The sequence below is a fragment of the Lissotriton helveticus genome, chromosome 8 (assembly GCF_964261635.1).
Source record: "Lissotriton helveticus chromosome 8, aLisHel1.1, whole genome shotgun sequence".
NCBI lineage: Eukaryota > Metazoa > Chordata > Amphibia > Caudata > Salamandridae > Lissotriton > Lissotriton helveticus.
The window spans coordinates 1,415,927,929-1,415,940,437 of NC_136069.1; positions in this window are offsets into that span (position 1 = coordinate 1,415,927,929).

Here is a 12,509-nt window from a genome sequence, read left to right on the forward strand (position 1 = left end):
GAATCCACAAGAGTATTACTGATATACTTATCCCTTACTTCACAAGGAATTAAGTTAGAGGGACATGTGGTTATTCTATTCATGCTCCACATTTTTCCATTTTTAGGAATGACAACATTTTCCTTAACCTGTTTGATTTTTTTCAGGAGCATAGAATTTGTCACCTTTACTGCTTGCCCCAAAAGGATTCCTGACAAGAACCCACTGCTCCTCTTTCCAGAACTTGTTTTCTATACCCCATTTATTCTCATAAAAGTCTTTGTACACGTTTTGCTGTCTCCTTACCCTTGCTCCCGTCTCAGCATGGTCAATGATGACCTCCTTGTTCTGGAAGAGCCAACTGGGGGACAATTTGGATCCTGCTTTTTTCTTCCCCCTCAAAACCTCAAACGGAGAGAGACCTGTGGTGATATTGGGTGTGGTATGGTACGACCATAACATATCTCTTACAGTGGTTTATACAGGTCTCCCGGAGGCTATTGCTAATTGAATAGACTCCTTTAACATTCTGTTTCTCTTTCCACTTTGCCATTAGATTTGGGACTGTATAATAGCGTGCAAACATGTGAGATGGACAAGTCTGCTAAAAAGTTCCTCCTCTCATCAGAAACAAACTGGACCCCATTATCCGTAATGAGAGTAGTTGGGATACCCTCCTTAGAAAATACTTCACTTAAAAAACTTGTGAGAGTCTTGGTGTTGACCCTGTTGACGAACATGTGCATGATCCAATTAGAATAGTAGTCAATAAGGACAATAAGGTATTTAATCCTGTGGACCCATGAACCTAATGGGACCAGCAATGTCAAGTCCTAACTTGTTACACGGAACAGTGGGTGCCGTAACCGGAAAGAGGGGAGAATGCCTTAGACTTTTAGTTTTGTCACTTAGGCTACATGCATAACAATCACGGACCTTCTCCTCCTTAAGATGATCCATGTAGGGGAACTAGTAATCAGACCTTAACTTCCCCTACTGAGACTTCTTCCCAAGTGTCCTTCGTGTACAAGGTTTAAAATATGGTAATGTATGCAATCTGGAGGAACTATTTTTCCTGATTTAAGTATGATATCTCCATCCAAGGACAACTCAATCCTTACATTCCAAAAAGGATGCACTTCTTCTGGTAAGTTTTTGCATCTGTTAGGCCAACCATTAATTATGTTTTCTTTTACCATTTTGAGGTCTTGATCTTGCTCAGTATGGAATACCCATTATTTTTGCACAACTGCTGGAATGGTTACTTCCAAAATAGCATCATTGAGACCTGCTTTACCTCCCTCTCCTTCAACAGAGGTCCTGGATAGCAAATCAGCCACACAGTTCTTTGCACACTGTACTTGTAATTGAAACCTTGAAGGCCCAGAACCCATTTTGCTATGCGGGGTGTGGTGTTCTCCATCTCTTTTTTTGTAAATAAGGAAAGTAAAGGCTTGTGATCAGTGCACAGTTCAAAAGGTAGGCCCCACACATAAAACGTGAAATGCTTAATAGCCCAGTACACAGCCAGTGCCTCCTTCTCAACTGTGGAATAATTGACCTCTGCACCCATGAGTGTTCTGGAGGCAAATGCCACAATATTCTCCTTGTTGTTTATTCTCTACGAAAAGTGGCACCAATACCTTTGTTGCTAGCATCAGTGGTTATAATGGTTTCTCTTTCTAAGTTGAATTGCCAATATATGGAGCTTTGACAATGGGCTTTTTTACTTCTTCTAATGTAATATCATGCTCCCCTTCCCACTCTAATCTGCTCCCACTCTTGAGCAAGTTCCTTAGTAATTGTGTCTAGTTAGAGAAATTCTTAATGTATTTGACCATGTACTCTGCCAAACCCAAAAACGACTGTATCTCCTCTTTGGTTGTGGGAGTGGGAGCATTGCACACAGATTATACTAAATGAATTTTTAGTTTGATGTCTACCTCTGAAATAGTATGTTCTAAATAGTCTACAGAACTGACTCCCAACTTACATTTACATTCCTTATTTTTAAAACCAGCATCTTTAAGTTTGCATAATACATTTCCTACATTTAAATTGTGTTCACTTTCACTGGCACCTTATATTAGCATATCGTCCTGAAAACACAATGTCTCAACACAATGCCTGGGTATGTGTTGCATTTTTCCTTGAAATGCAGAGGCATCAGAGGCTAGCCCAAACAGCATTCTCAAAAATTTCCAAAAGGATTAGTGAAGGCAGTCAACATTTGGGAATCGGGATGAAGGGTAACCTGTCGGTAGGCTGATGACAAATCTAGCACACTGAAATACTTTGCATCTTGAATGGTACTTAACATCTCATGTATCCTTGGTAGAGGATGTCTGTCTACCAAGATGTTAGAGTTGAGGTCACTTTAGCAGTGGCGTCACTAGGGTTGGTGTCACCCGGTGCGGGTAACTCATGGTGTCACCCCCTCACGACTTGCCGCATGGGCTTGAGTCTCGGCAATGACGCTGAACATCCTGTGATTCTACCCAAATAACTTAATCTCCCTGTGCCTAACAAAAAATGAATGTGTCTTCATATAATGCAACTGGTGCTATGTAAAGCGCTCTGATACCCGATTCGGTTCCAGTTAACGCTATATAAAACTCAGTTTATAAGTAAAAAAAACATGCATGACAGTCACAGCAAGTACAACACCCTTCCAACTAGGCACTATGCACAGTGTAGCATGATACTCATTCAAAAATGTGCTTAAGAGCTTCACAATGAGGTTTGAGGCACTATAACAAAGCAATCGTAGAGCAGTACCTTAGGATATGTTTTTAATGTTGTGTAATTGTAGAACTCCTAATCAGGTCAAAATAAAATGTATTTACTACTAAAAAAACACAAATGTGCACTGTTGACCAGTTATGTCCTGCACCAGGAAAAAGCAAGGATTATTAACTCGGTGCAGGGTCTGTACCGTGTGGGGTGCGGAAATCCAGAGATGTTCAATCGAAACGGAAACTGATAGATTTTGAGAAATCACAAAAGTGGGTGGTCAGATTTGTAGGCCCTCTTTATGAGAATTGCGGTACTCCTGCTTCAGTAGTACCTCCCCTGGTGTTACCAATGCTGTGGAATGGTCGCACACCATTTCCGATAAACTGTAAATTTTGGCAACGGGATATGGAATAACATTTGGGAATTTGTGTTACCACATCTATTTACCTAGGAATCCCGAATTTCCCAAAAATATTAACTGTTGATTATGGCCTCATAAAAGCATTGGGCATTTCTGCATGTCCAATCCACTGTATCACCGCAGTCACAGGCCGAATCTGGAGTTTTGAGGCTTTTTTAAAGGGGTTACCAAGAATGGGCGTTATTGCCTTTTTTTGCCATTTTTAAACAGAGCGAACTCGACCAAAGGCAAGCAGCAGTTACATTACAGAAGGACACATTTGTTTTTGTAGGCACAGGGGGATTACGTGATTTTCACTGCCTAGAATCACAGGATGTCAAGCGACGAGCCGATGCCGAGACTCGAACCTGGATTCCTAGTTCCAAGATCAACGGCTCAGGCCTAGGCCACCCCCTCTCCCTTTTTTGAAGGTAGAACAATAATTGAGTAAAAAAAAAAAAACAATGATAGCAGGGTGGTAAACTACTTAAACAGAGTTAAGTATGCCTACCTCTGCATCCTGCTGTGAGCTGCTTAGGAAGCAGTTGACACGTCTTTAAAGCTTGGGGACTGGGAGTCTAATGCGATTGCGAATGCGATCAGAGGGCTTCAGTATTTTCTAATGTGCTGAGGAGCTAGACGCTTTTCTAACATGGCATGGCACAGGGATCATTACAGTGAAAAAATAAAACTCTAAATGAAAATGTTGAACTTACGAGCCAGGACATGCCACAAAATGCATTTCTCCCTGATGCGTGCTTGCGTGCGTGGCGACGTGCACTGTCATCACCACTTCTATAGTAGGAGGTGCCTGCGTGCGTGACGACGTGCACTGTACTGACTGCAGCATTTTAATTTGTAAGTAGGTGCGTGCGCTGCGCGCCGTGCGCTTGCACTATAGTAAAGCAACAGAGCAGACTTGAGGCTGCTACAGTGCAGAGCTGTGTTTGTGTTTCACAGCGAGCCAGCAGCATAACCAGATTGGTGTCACCCCATGATGGGGTGACACCCGGTGCGGTCCGCACCCCCCGCACCCCCCTAGTGACGCCACTGCCCTTTAGTCAACACATAAACAAATGTTCTTACTATTGTCCTTGGAGGTGAGAACAATAGGTGGTAATCATTCTGAGCTTTCAATTTCCTTATCACACCTTGACTTACACGTTTTTCAAGCTCTAACTATAATGGTCCCCTCATTAGGAGTGGTGCAGAACATGTTTTATGTACAACTGGGAGTGTGCCCTCTGTAAGTATGATTCTGTGCATGTAGCTTCTTAACTTTCTAAGTTGTTCTGTGAATACCTCAGGGAACTCTTTTATGAGGTTACCACCTACCTCTCTCACCAAAGTTTCTGTGGGAGAGACTATGAGGAACAGAGGGGTGGGGGTGAGAGGGAAAGACCAAAGGGAAAGATCTTAAGAATGTCGTATTTGTCCTACTAATAAATGCAATGCATTCTGCCCTTATGGTCAGTGAAGCATTCTTAGCGTGACTTAAATTGATTTAAAAAACAAATGTCACTAGTGGAAGCTACTTATTACACTGTGGAGCCCTGAAGTAGTGCCCTTGGGGACGAAACGCATTGGCTATGGCTATTGAATTTTGACGGAAAGTCTAATATAGAACATTTTGGAACAAAAAAAAAAATAACCGTGAACTGGAAGTTTTTTAATATGAACACAAAGACTGCTTTGACTATCATGTTACATTGTTGAGCGTGGAACCCTATTCTGTTAATATTTGTGGGACCTGCTCGCAAGGTATAAAATGTAATTGTCCATCAATATGAAAGGCCATAGGTGCCAGTAATAGTTATGTGTTCTCTAGCTAAAATGGAATCATGCACTACAATATGTACTGCTTGGGGGATCTGTTGTTTCTAAAATTGTTATGCCTTTTTGTTGGATATTATAAGGTAAGCAACAACATACCTCAAATCTCTATTTACCATTCCATGAACAATGCTTAGTTTTAGCCTCAAACTGACTAGAGTTTGACAAATGAGGGTTAATTCGCTCTCCAAACCAGCAGTCAATGTTGCAAATATTTTCAAATTATCAAAAAGTATCTGAGCTTTTTCATACATTGGCATGGACAAACCATGTGATTTTGACATGTCAATAGATTTCCAAGTGATGTATATTCTCATGATTGCAGCCAACTTGATTTGATATTTCTTCAATCAGGTCTTACCTGACATACAAGCTATATATTGATATTGTCACTATAACACTTAAAAACAAGTTGATTTCCACCAGTCACTTCTCCGTAAGGCATTGCCTCTTGTCAACTCATTGAAACGTTCCTGCACTTAATAGTGGATTTGCAAACATTTGCATCAGTGGCTCATCTATGAACTTTAGTGAGTTCTTTAAATTGCAAATTCAACTAACAGTGGCATTTCCAATATTTATCTCTCATCGTTTAGGATACTTGTTAGCACTTGACTGCAGTCAGATGTAGAACAGCGGTATCAGATATAGCAGATCCCCGAACTCTATACATTGTTTTTGCTAACCAGTCTGACATATTCAGTCTTGAGGACATATGCAGATAAATCCTTGCTTTATACAAAGTGTGTTCACTATTAAAACCGACCTCTTACTAAGTAACATGCTGCTATCATGAACTGCCATACCCTTCAACTTTTGAATTTTCAGTTTTATGTAATGTTTTACTTGTAGCATCAAGATTTGATACACACTTCTAACCCTTCCAATGATGTATGTGTTTAGATATGCTGATAAGCCTGTTGGAGCTGTTACAGTGCAATGCAAGCTTCAGTGCAGGTAACATTATAATCATAAATCAGGAAACAATTTCAATTACTTGCCTTAATTCTGATAGAGAAGTAACGATTGCTAAAAAATGAATAGCAAAAAACCTTCTGATGCCATATTCCTAGTTGTACTTACCAGTGACCTGTGTATAAATGCTAAGCTAATATTGATATAGCAGTACTTCTAAACCCATCTAATTTGTTTCATTCTCCTTGGCTTGTCTCATGGCATTATCAACTTTGATTATAGTCATTCCATTCTCTTTTTGTCCTATTGATTATCTATGTGTTTCTAGGCTTCCTGGCATGTATGTTGTGCTTCCTTCTGCAGTCTCCTTTCCAACTTTGGTTGTTACTAATTTGTCTCTGGACTTTTTTCTTGTAGTACATATGGATAGCGCTCAAAATGTGGATACTTATGGAGACTTTTACTTCCTTGTAAACAGCCTGATAGGGTTCATGAACATAAAGTAAATCTGCCATAGTCTACAAAAGTATGGAGCTTATTGATGAGCTTTGTAATTCAGGGCAGGGCAGCAAGTAACCTTGCGCTGAGTGACAGGGTAAGGACAAGAATGTGCCATATTTAATGGAATACATGACATTACTGTCCTTTACCATGAACTGGAACACAATGGGCAGCCTAGCACTAATGCAGACATCCTTTCACCATGGTGCAAGGGTGCCTATGTTGCATGTAGACTTTTTATTGCGCAGGAAGGGACACCATCCTGCACAAAAACAATCCTGGGAGGTATATTGCTCTTTCTATATGTGCTGCAGAATAAGGAAGAAACAAGGAGAAATAGAAATATTTCTCCTCGTTACACGTTCCTTGGGAAGGTGTCAGACTTTGATGCATCCCCAGGTTTACAAAGGGCCTATTTATGAGGCTTTATGCATCACTGTTGCACCACACAACGTGGTGCAAGAGTGAAGTCAACCTTAAGACAGATTTTTGAAGCCATGGAAAGTAACTTTGCAAGGATCTGTGTGGCTCCAAAAATCTGGAATAACACATTCCATGGGCGTTGTATTGTTGTTCCCAAGCAACTCCCATGGATTTTGATGCATCTCCAAATTTACAAGAACTTGCCTGTGTTGCATGCCAGATTGTTTTCCTGCACGAAGTGGCACCTTCCTGCACAAAAACAATCCTGGGTGGCATATTCCTCTTTCTATGTCTGCTGCAGAATGAAGCACACATAGAAATAGGAATAAATGAGAAGAAATAGAGATATTTCTCGTCGTTATGCCTCCCCTGGGTTGCGTAGTGCAAGAGTGACGCAAATGTCCTTATAAATTGGCTCTTAGGTGCCTATGAACTTTGGGATAGATTGACAAGTTTTATCAGATAGTGCAGTGCAGCAACTCACCATGCTGCACTTCAATGTGTGATAGAGAAATGGGGCAGGAATGCTCTCTGTTCGGCAACGTAGGTGACCGCTCCGATATTGAGATTCCTGGTGGGCACGTGTGCATTACTTAAGAAGCTTTAATTGGATACATTGTACGAGGCGTGCTTGCACACTCCATTCCAAGATGATGCCCCAATGATGTTATTAATGATGAGAAGAAATGACATAAAGGCACTTTGAAAACAAATGCTAAAGGACTATTTCATTGACAATGAGATTTACATCGAGAATTACCTTGACACATAGTGCATTGAATGTTTTGGAGAACGGTTGCCATCCTGTATGCAACAGGGTGATTATTATATATCTTGTGCCGTCATTGGTGGAGTATTAGTAACAGAATCCTCAGGGTGTAGAGAACACTGGTCTGTTATCTGGCGGGTCCTGATGAAGGTGGTGTTCATCTGCTCCGTATACCACCGAAATGCGCTGACCAAGGCTATTTAGATCCTGCTTTATGCAGTTGTCCTAAACTGTCACAGAGACTGAACACAACACTAAGTCTCATATTGTACAGATATATGCGGTTGTGATTGAGGTATGAATGGAGCATAAGAGGTATGATTGTATGAACGTGGGATGGATTGTTTGTGGTGTTTCTCTACCTGGGGGTTATGATGTTGTAATATGGAAAAACAATTTCAAATTTTAAAGATATTTGTTTACGCTGAGAATATGTATTCTGAAATGTCCAAATGATAAAAAATGGTATAAAATAATTTTGATAAAAGAAAGAAAATAAATAAACAAAGTTAAATTACCATAAATGTGTATATGTTCAAGTATTTTATCTTGGTTTACTTTATGAAAAGCCCTTGTTTGAATTCATAATTGAATCATAGTAAAAGAAATATAGGTCACAAGGGAGCTTATCACAGTATGGGGCAGGAATGCACTATATTTAACGGAATATAGACCATTCCCAGGGCAGAGTAATGCAACACAATGATTTGCACTGCATTGAAATACCTCAGATTTATGAAGCCACTCAGGGTCACGCAAAGTAGCTTTGTGGGGCTTCATGAATCTGACTTAAGGTTTGTGTCATGCATGTTCCACATTGAGTGGTTCAAATGTGAAGCAAACCTCCTCATAAATATGCTCCTTTGTTTTCAAAATATCTATAAAGTCTGGGTTCCTATATGGTAGGTAACCAAGGGCCATATTTATGAGCAAGTCACACAGTGCTGTGCAGCAAGTCACCTTGCTGAAGTGAACTACGTGACATGGAAAGGGCAGGAATGCACTGTATTTAAGTGAAATACAGCACATGCCTGTCTTTTCGTTTGTTTTAGCACACTTTTGACTGCCAAGCGCCAACGCAGGCACCCTTGCAACATAGTGCAAGGGTGCCTGGGTTGTAAGGAGGATTTATTTCTGTGTAGGAAGAGGTGAAAAAACTATTCCCAAAGGCTTTTTCCTCTTTTTAGGTGTACTAAAGAATGCAGAATGCAGCATACATTGAATGAGGAGAAAATGAGGAGAAATAATGCCTCACCTGGGGAGGTGTAGGTTTTGGCACAGTCCCAGGTCTACGACTTCCTTTAAATCATGGGAATGCATCAAAATCCATGACTGTTGCAAGGGAATACCCACGCAACACACACAGAAATCTTTCCCTGGAGCACAGCAATGCAACGCAGCGGTTTGCACTGTGTTGCATTACTCAAGATTCATGAAGTCACTCAAGGTCACGCAAGGTGGTCTTGCATGGCTTCATAAATATGCCCTTTAGTTTAGAACGTGACATAAATACTCCTTTAAATGGAAAAGCACGGCTAGATAAAAGCCACATAATGTTTACTGACTTTGCATGAAGCTGTAAAGCAAAACATCTGTCAGAAGCTTTACAGGTCAATAGTGTAATCGTACTAATTGTAAGAATATATAATTTTTGCTGCAGACATTTTTCTCTGAAGAAATTATTTCCCCGAGGTTCTGTAGTTCACTATTCCCTGCTGTTTTTTTGTTAGAGTGCATCAATAGAGCTGCCTGCAGCAAATTATATGTTTCTGTTAGCATTTCTCATTGATGCGTTGGTAACATTAAAATGACTGATATATTTAGAAGACTTGTCACAATTAATGAAATTGCTTTTTGGAGACTTTAAAATTGACAAAATACCACATGGCAGAAATGAAGATGGTCACTCTCCTTCTAAATCCACCTGGAATGGAAATCCGAACAGAAATTTAAAGCGGTACATTCCTAAGCTCCTTTTCCCTAAAGGAAAAAGAGAAGCAGAAGAAAACAAATCAGCACTGCACCAGGTTTGAAGACCCTCTCATGCACCACCCCTGGATAAGGTGGGGATAAGGGAAGAGGGAGAATATAAGATAGAATAGGGGGTCAGGAAGCATAGGGAGTGATCGTGGGAGCAGAGATGGCCACAATGCCCCCAACACATCCTCAACGTCACTCAGAATCATACGCAGATAGGGTGACTCACTCATATTCAATGTCTGACACAGCATTCAAACTACATGCCGGGGACGCAATGGGAGGGGGAGGTGGTGGTAACTCTACTTCCTGCAAACTTTCTTACATGCTCTCCCACAGCTGCATGTCAAGCTCAGCATTGCTAATCTGTGCGTACCTCCCGCAGTCGCCTCCCCTCAGCCATGCCCCATTCTTGTAAATCTGATAGCCATTTTCTAGTTGCCGGAGCCATGGGCTGTATCCAGTGAATGGCCACAGGTCGTTTGGCCAGCACCAGTCCCAGGAATGCATACCTATGTTTCATCTGAGTTCCACGTTTAGGTGTCAGGAGCACCCCAAGCAAACAGTGATTGATGGATGACTCGACTGACACCTGTGTAACTTCTTAGAATGACCTCAAGACCTCCTCCCAAAACCTTTGTAACTTGCTACAGTCCCATGTCAAATAGAGAAAAAACACTGGGGCAAACCCATGTCAAGGGCAGGCATCCGATCAAGCTCGGTTGATCCTATGCAAACACTGTGCAGTAAGATAGGCCTGGTGTAAGTAGTTAAACTGAGTAATTTTGAACCTTTTACAGCCTTGTGCAGATATGAAATGAACACTCAAGGTGACCTAGGGTTACGTATTATCTGTAACATCTGAGACTCCACAGGCTCAGTGGGGAAATCCTTTCAGATCTCGCAAATCATACAGGACACCTTGGCGTATTGCAGAAACTGGCCTTGGAGAAGGCCAAACACATTCTGAGCCTCTGCCATCTTGAGGAACATGCCATTAAGGTAGAGATCATCAGCAGTATTGCAGTCACCCATAAACCATTGTATCAGGTCCATCACAGATTGGATTTAACAAGCGGGCTGCAGCCAATGAAGAGGAAGAAGTCTAATGTAGGGGGCCGGATGTAGATCACTTGCTGCCGTATCTTCCCAGGCCATTGCCACCAGTTGAACAATAAAGTAGTGGTTATATGGAATACCCACCCCTAGCATGAGGCATAGTGGAAGATCTGCTTCAGTTCTCTTTGCACCCAACAGATTATTTTCCTTGTTAAGGTCATCTAAACACCATTGAGTCGCATATTGTAGGAGACACACAAAATAGTATAGCCGTATGTCTGGAAATCCCAAGTCTCCCAGGTCAGTGTCCAGCTTCAGAACACCAAGTCTAACCTTGCTGCTCCTACCCGCTCATACGAGGGACACTAGAAGACTATTACATTTAATGAAGGTAGACAGTGGGATGTAATACATAGCATTTTGAAGAGGGTAGAGAGATCAGGGTAAAAAAAAAAAATTCTCCGTGTGACTCGACCCATCACCAACAGGGGCAGGAGGTCCCCAAAACAAATCATACCCTCTAGGCTCTTGAGGACTCTGTCCGTGTTAAGATTATAGCAGGCCTCCAAGGTGTTAGCTATCTGAATCCCCAGATATGAAAAAGGGTCTCTTTCCCATTTGAGCTCCGTTACTGGGAGCACAGTTGGTCAAGCTCTCACCTGTTTGGGTCATAATATTATTTAGCATTTTTTATTAATTAACATTTATTAAGCACATTGCTACCCTAAGGCATCACAGCGCTTGCAGCAAAAACAGGCAAAGATAGGCAGCTACAAGTTAATCTTTTGGAAGAGCCTGGTTTTAAGCCCCTTCCTGAAAAGGAGGTCTCTAAGCATAAATGCAGGGGAAGGGAATTCCAAATTTTTTGCTGCATTGTATGAGAAAGACCGACCCCCGCTGGGTATCCTCTGAATTTTGGGGATGGTGGTTAGATTTAAAGTCGCCGGGCAGAGAGGTTTCCTTGGCTGAAATGCCTTAATAAGTGGGTGGTTGATGCGGGGATCTGACCCCATAAGGGTCTTGTGGGCGATGCATAAGACTTTGAATGTAATCCCCTCCTCTATGGGCAGCCAATGTAGGGTGTTTTAGCTGGGCAAGGCTGACTGCATTCTGGATGCTATTGTCAGGAGTCGGGTGGCACTGTTCTGTGCCACCTGAAGCTTCCTCAAGGTGGATTTGGGTGCTCCTATATACAATGTGCTCCCATGGTCCAGACTTGAGAGAACCAAGGCCTGGGCCATGGTTCTCCTTGCCCCCATGGGAAGAAGGGGCAGGACTTTCCATAACATTCTGAAGGCGCCATGACAGACACCAGTGACTGCAACTGCTTGCTGATCAAATTTGAGTGTCTTATCCAGCCACACGCCCAGGCTCTTCATTTTGCACTTCGGGCCGGGGTGGGGGGGTTTGAGGCACATGGGCCATGACAGTTTGGGCTCTTTGTTATATGGTATCCCAAGATACATTAAGTCAGTCTTGTCTCGATTAAGCCTAAGACATGAATGTGTCATCCAGATGGCTACCTTCTCCAGGCAGGACTCTAAGTCAGCTGGGGCATTGCATGGGTTGTTTAGAGATACCAACAGCTGAGTGTCATCTGCATAGGTGACAACTTTGACCTCATATGGCTGGATGACCTCAGCGATGTATATATGTCATGTATACATCCTGCGATCAATATTTTTGACAGGGTTGACTGTGTCCAGTGACAACTCTATCCCGTCCGTAAAAGTCTTAGATGCCAGGGTGATGTTGGGGTTAAGTATGGGTTTAGAGTTTTCGAGCACTGTCAGCCATGTCCCAGCGGAAAGTTGAAGCTGTGCTCCTTAGGATCACATTGCTTGGATGCCTTCAAGGAGAATGGACTCAAGGAAAGGTCAGACCAAGGCAGGGGAATAGGTGTCTCTGCTACCGACT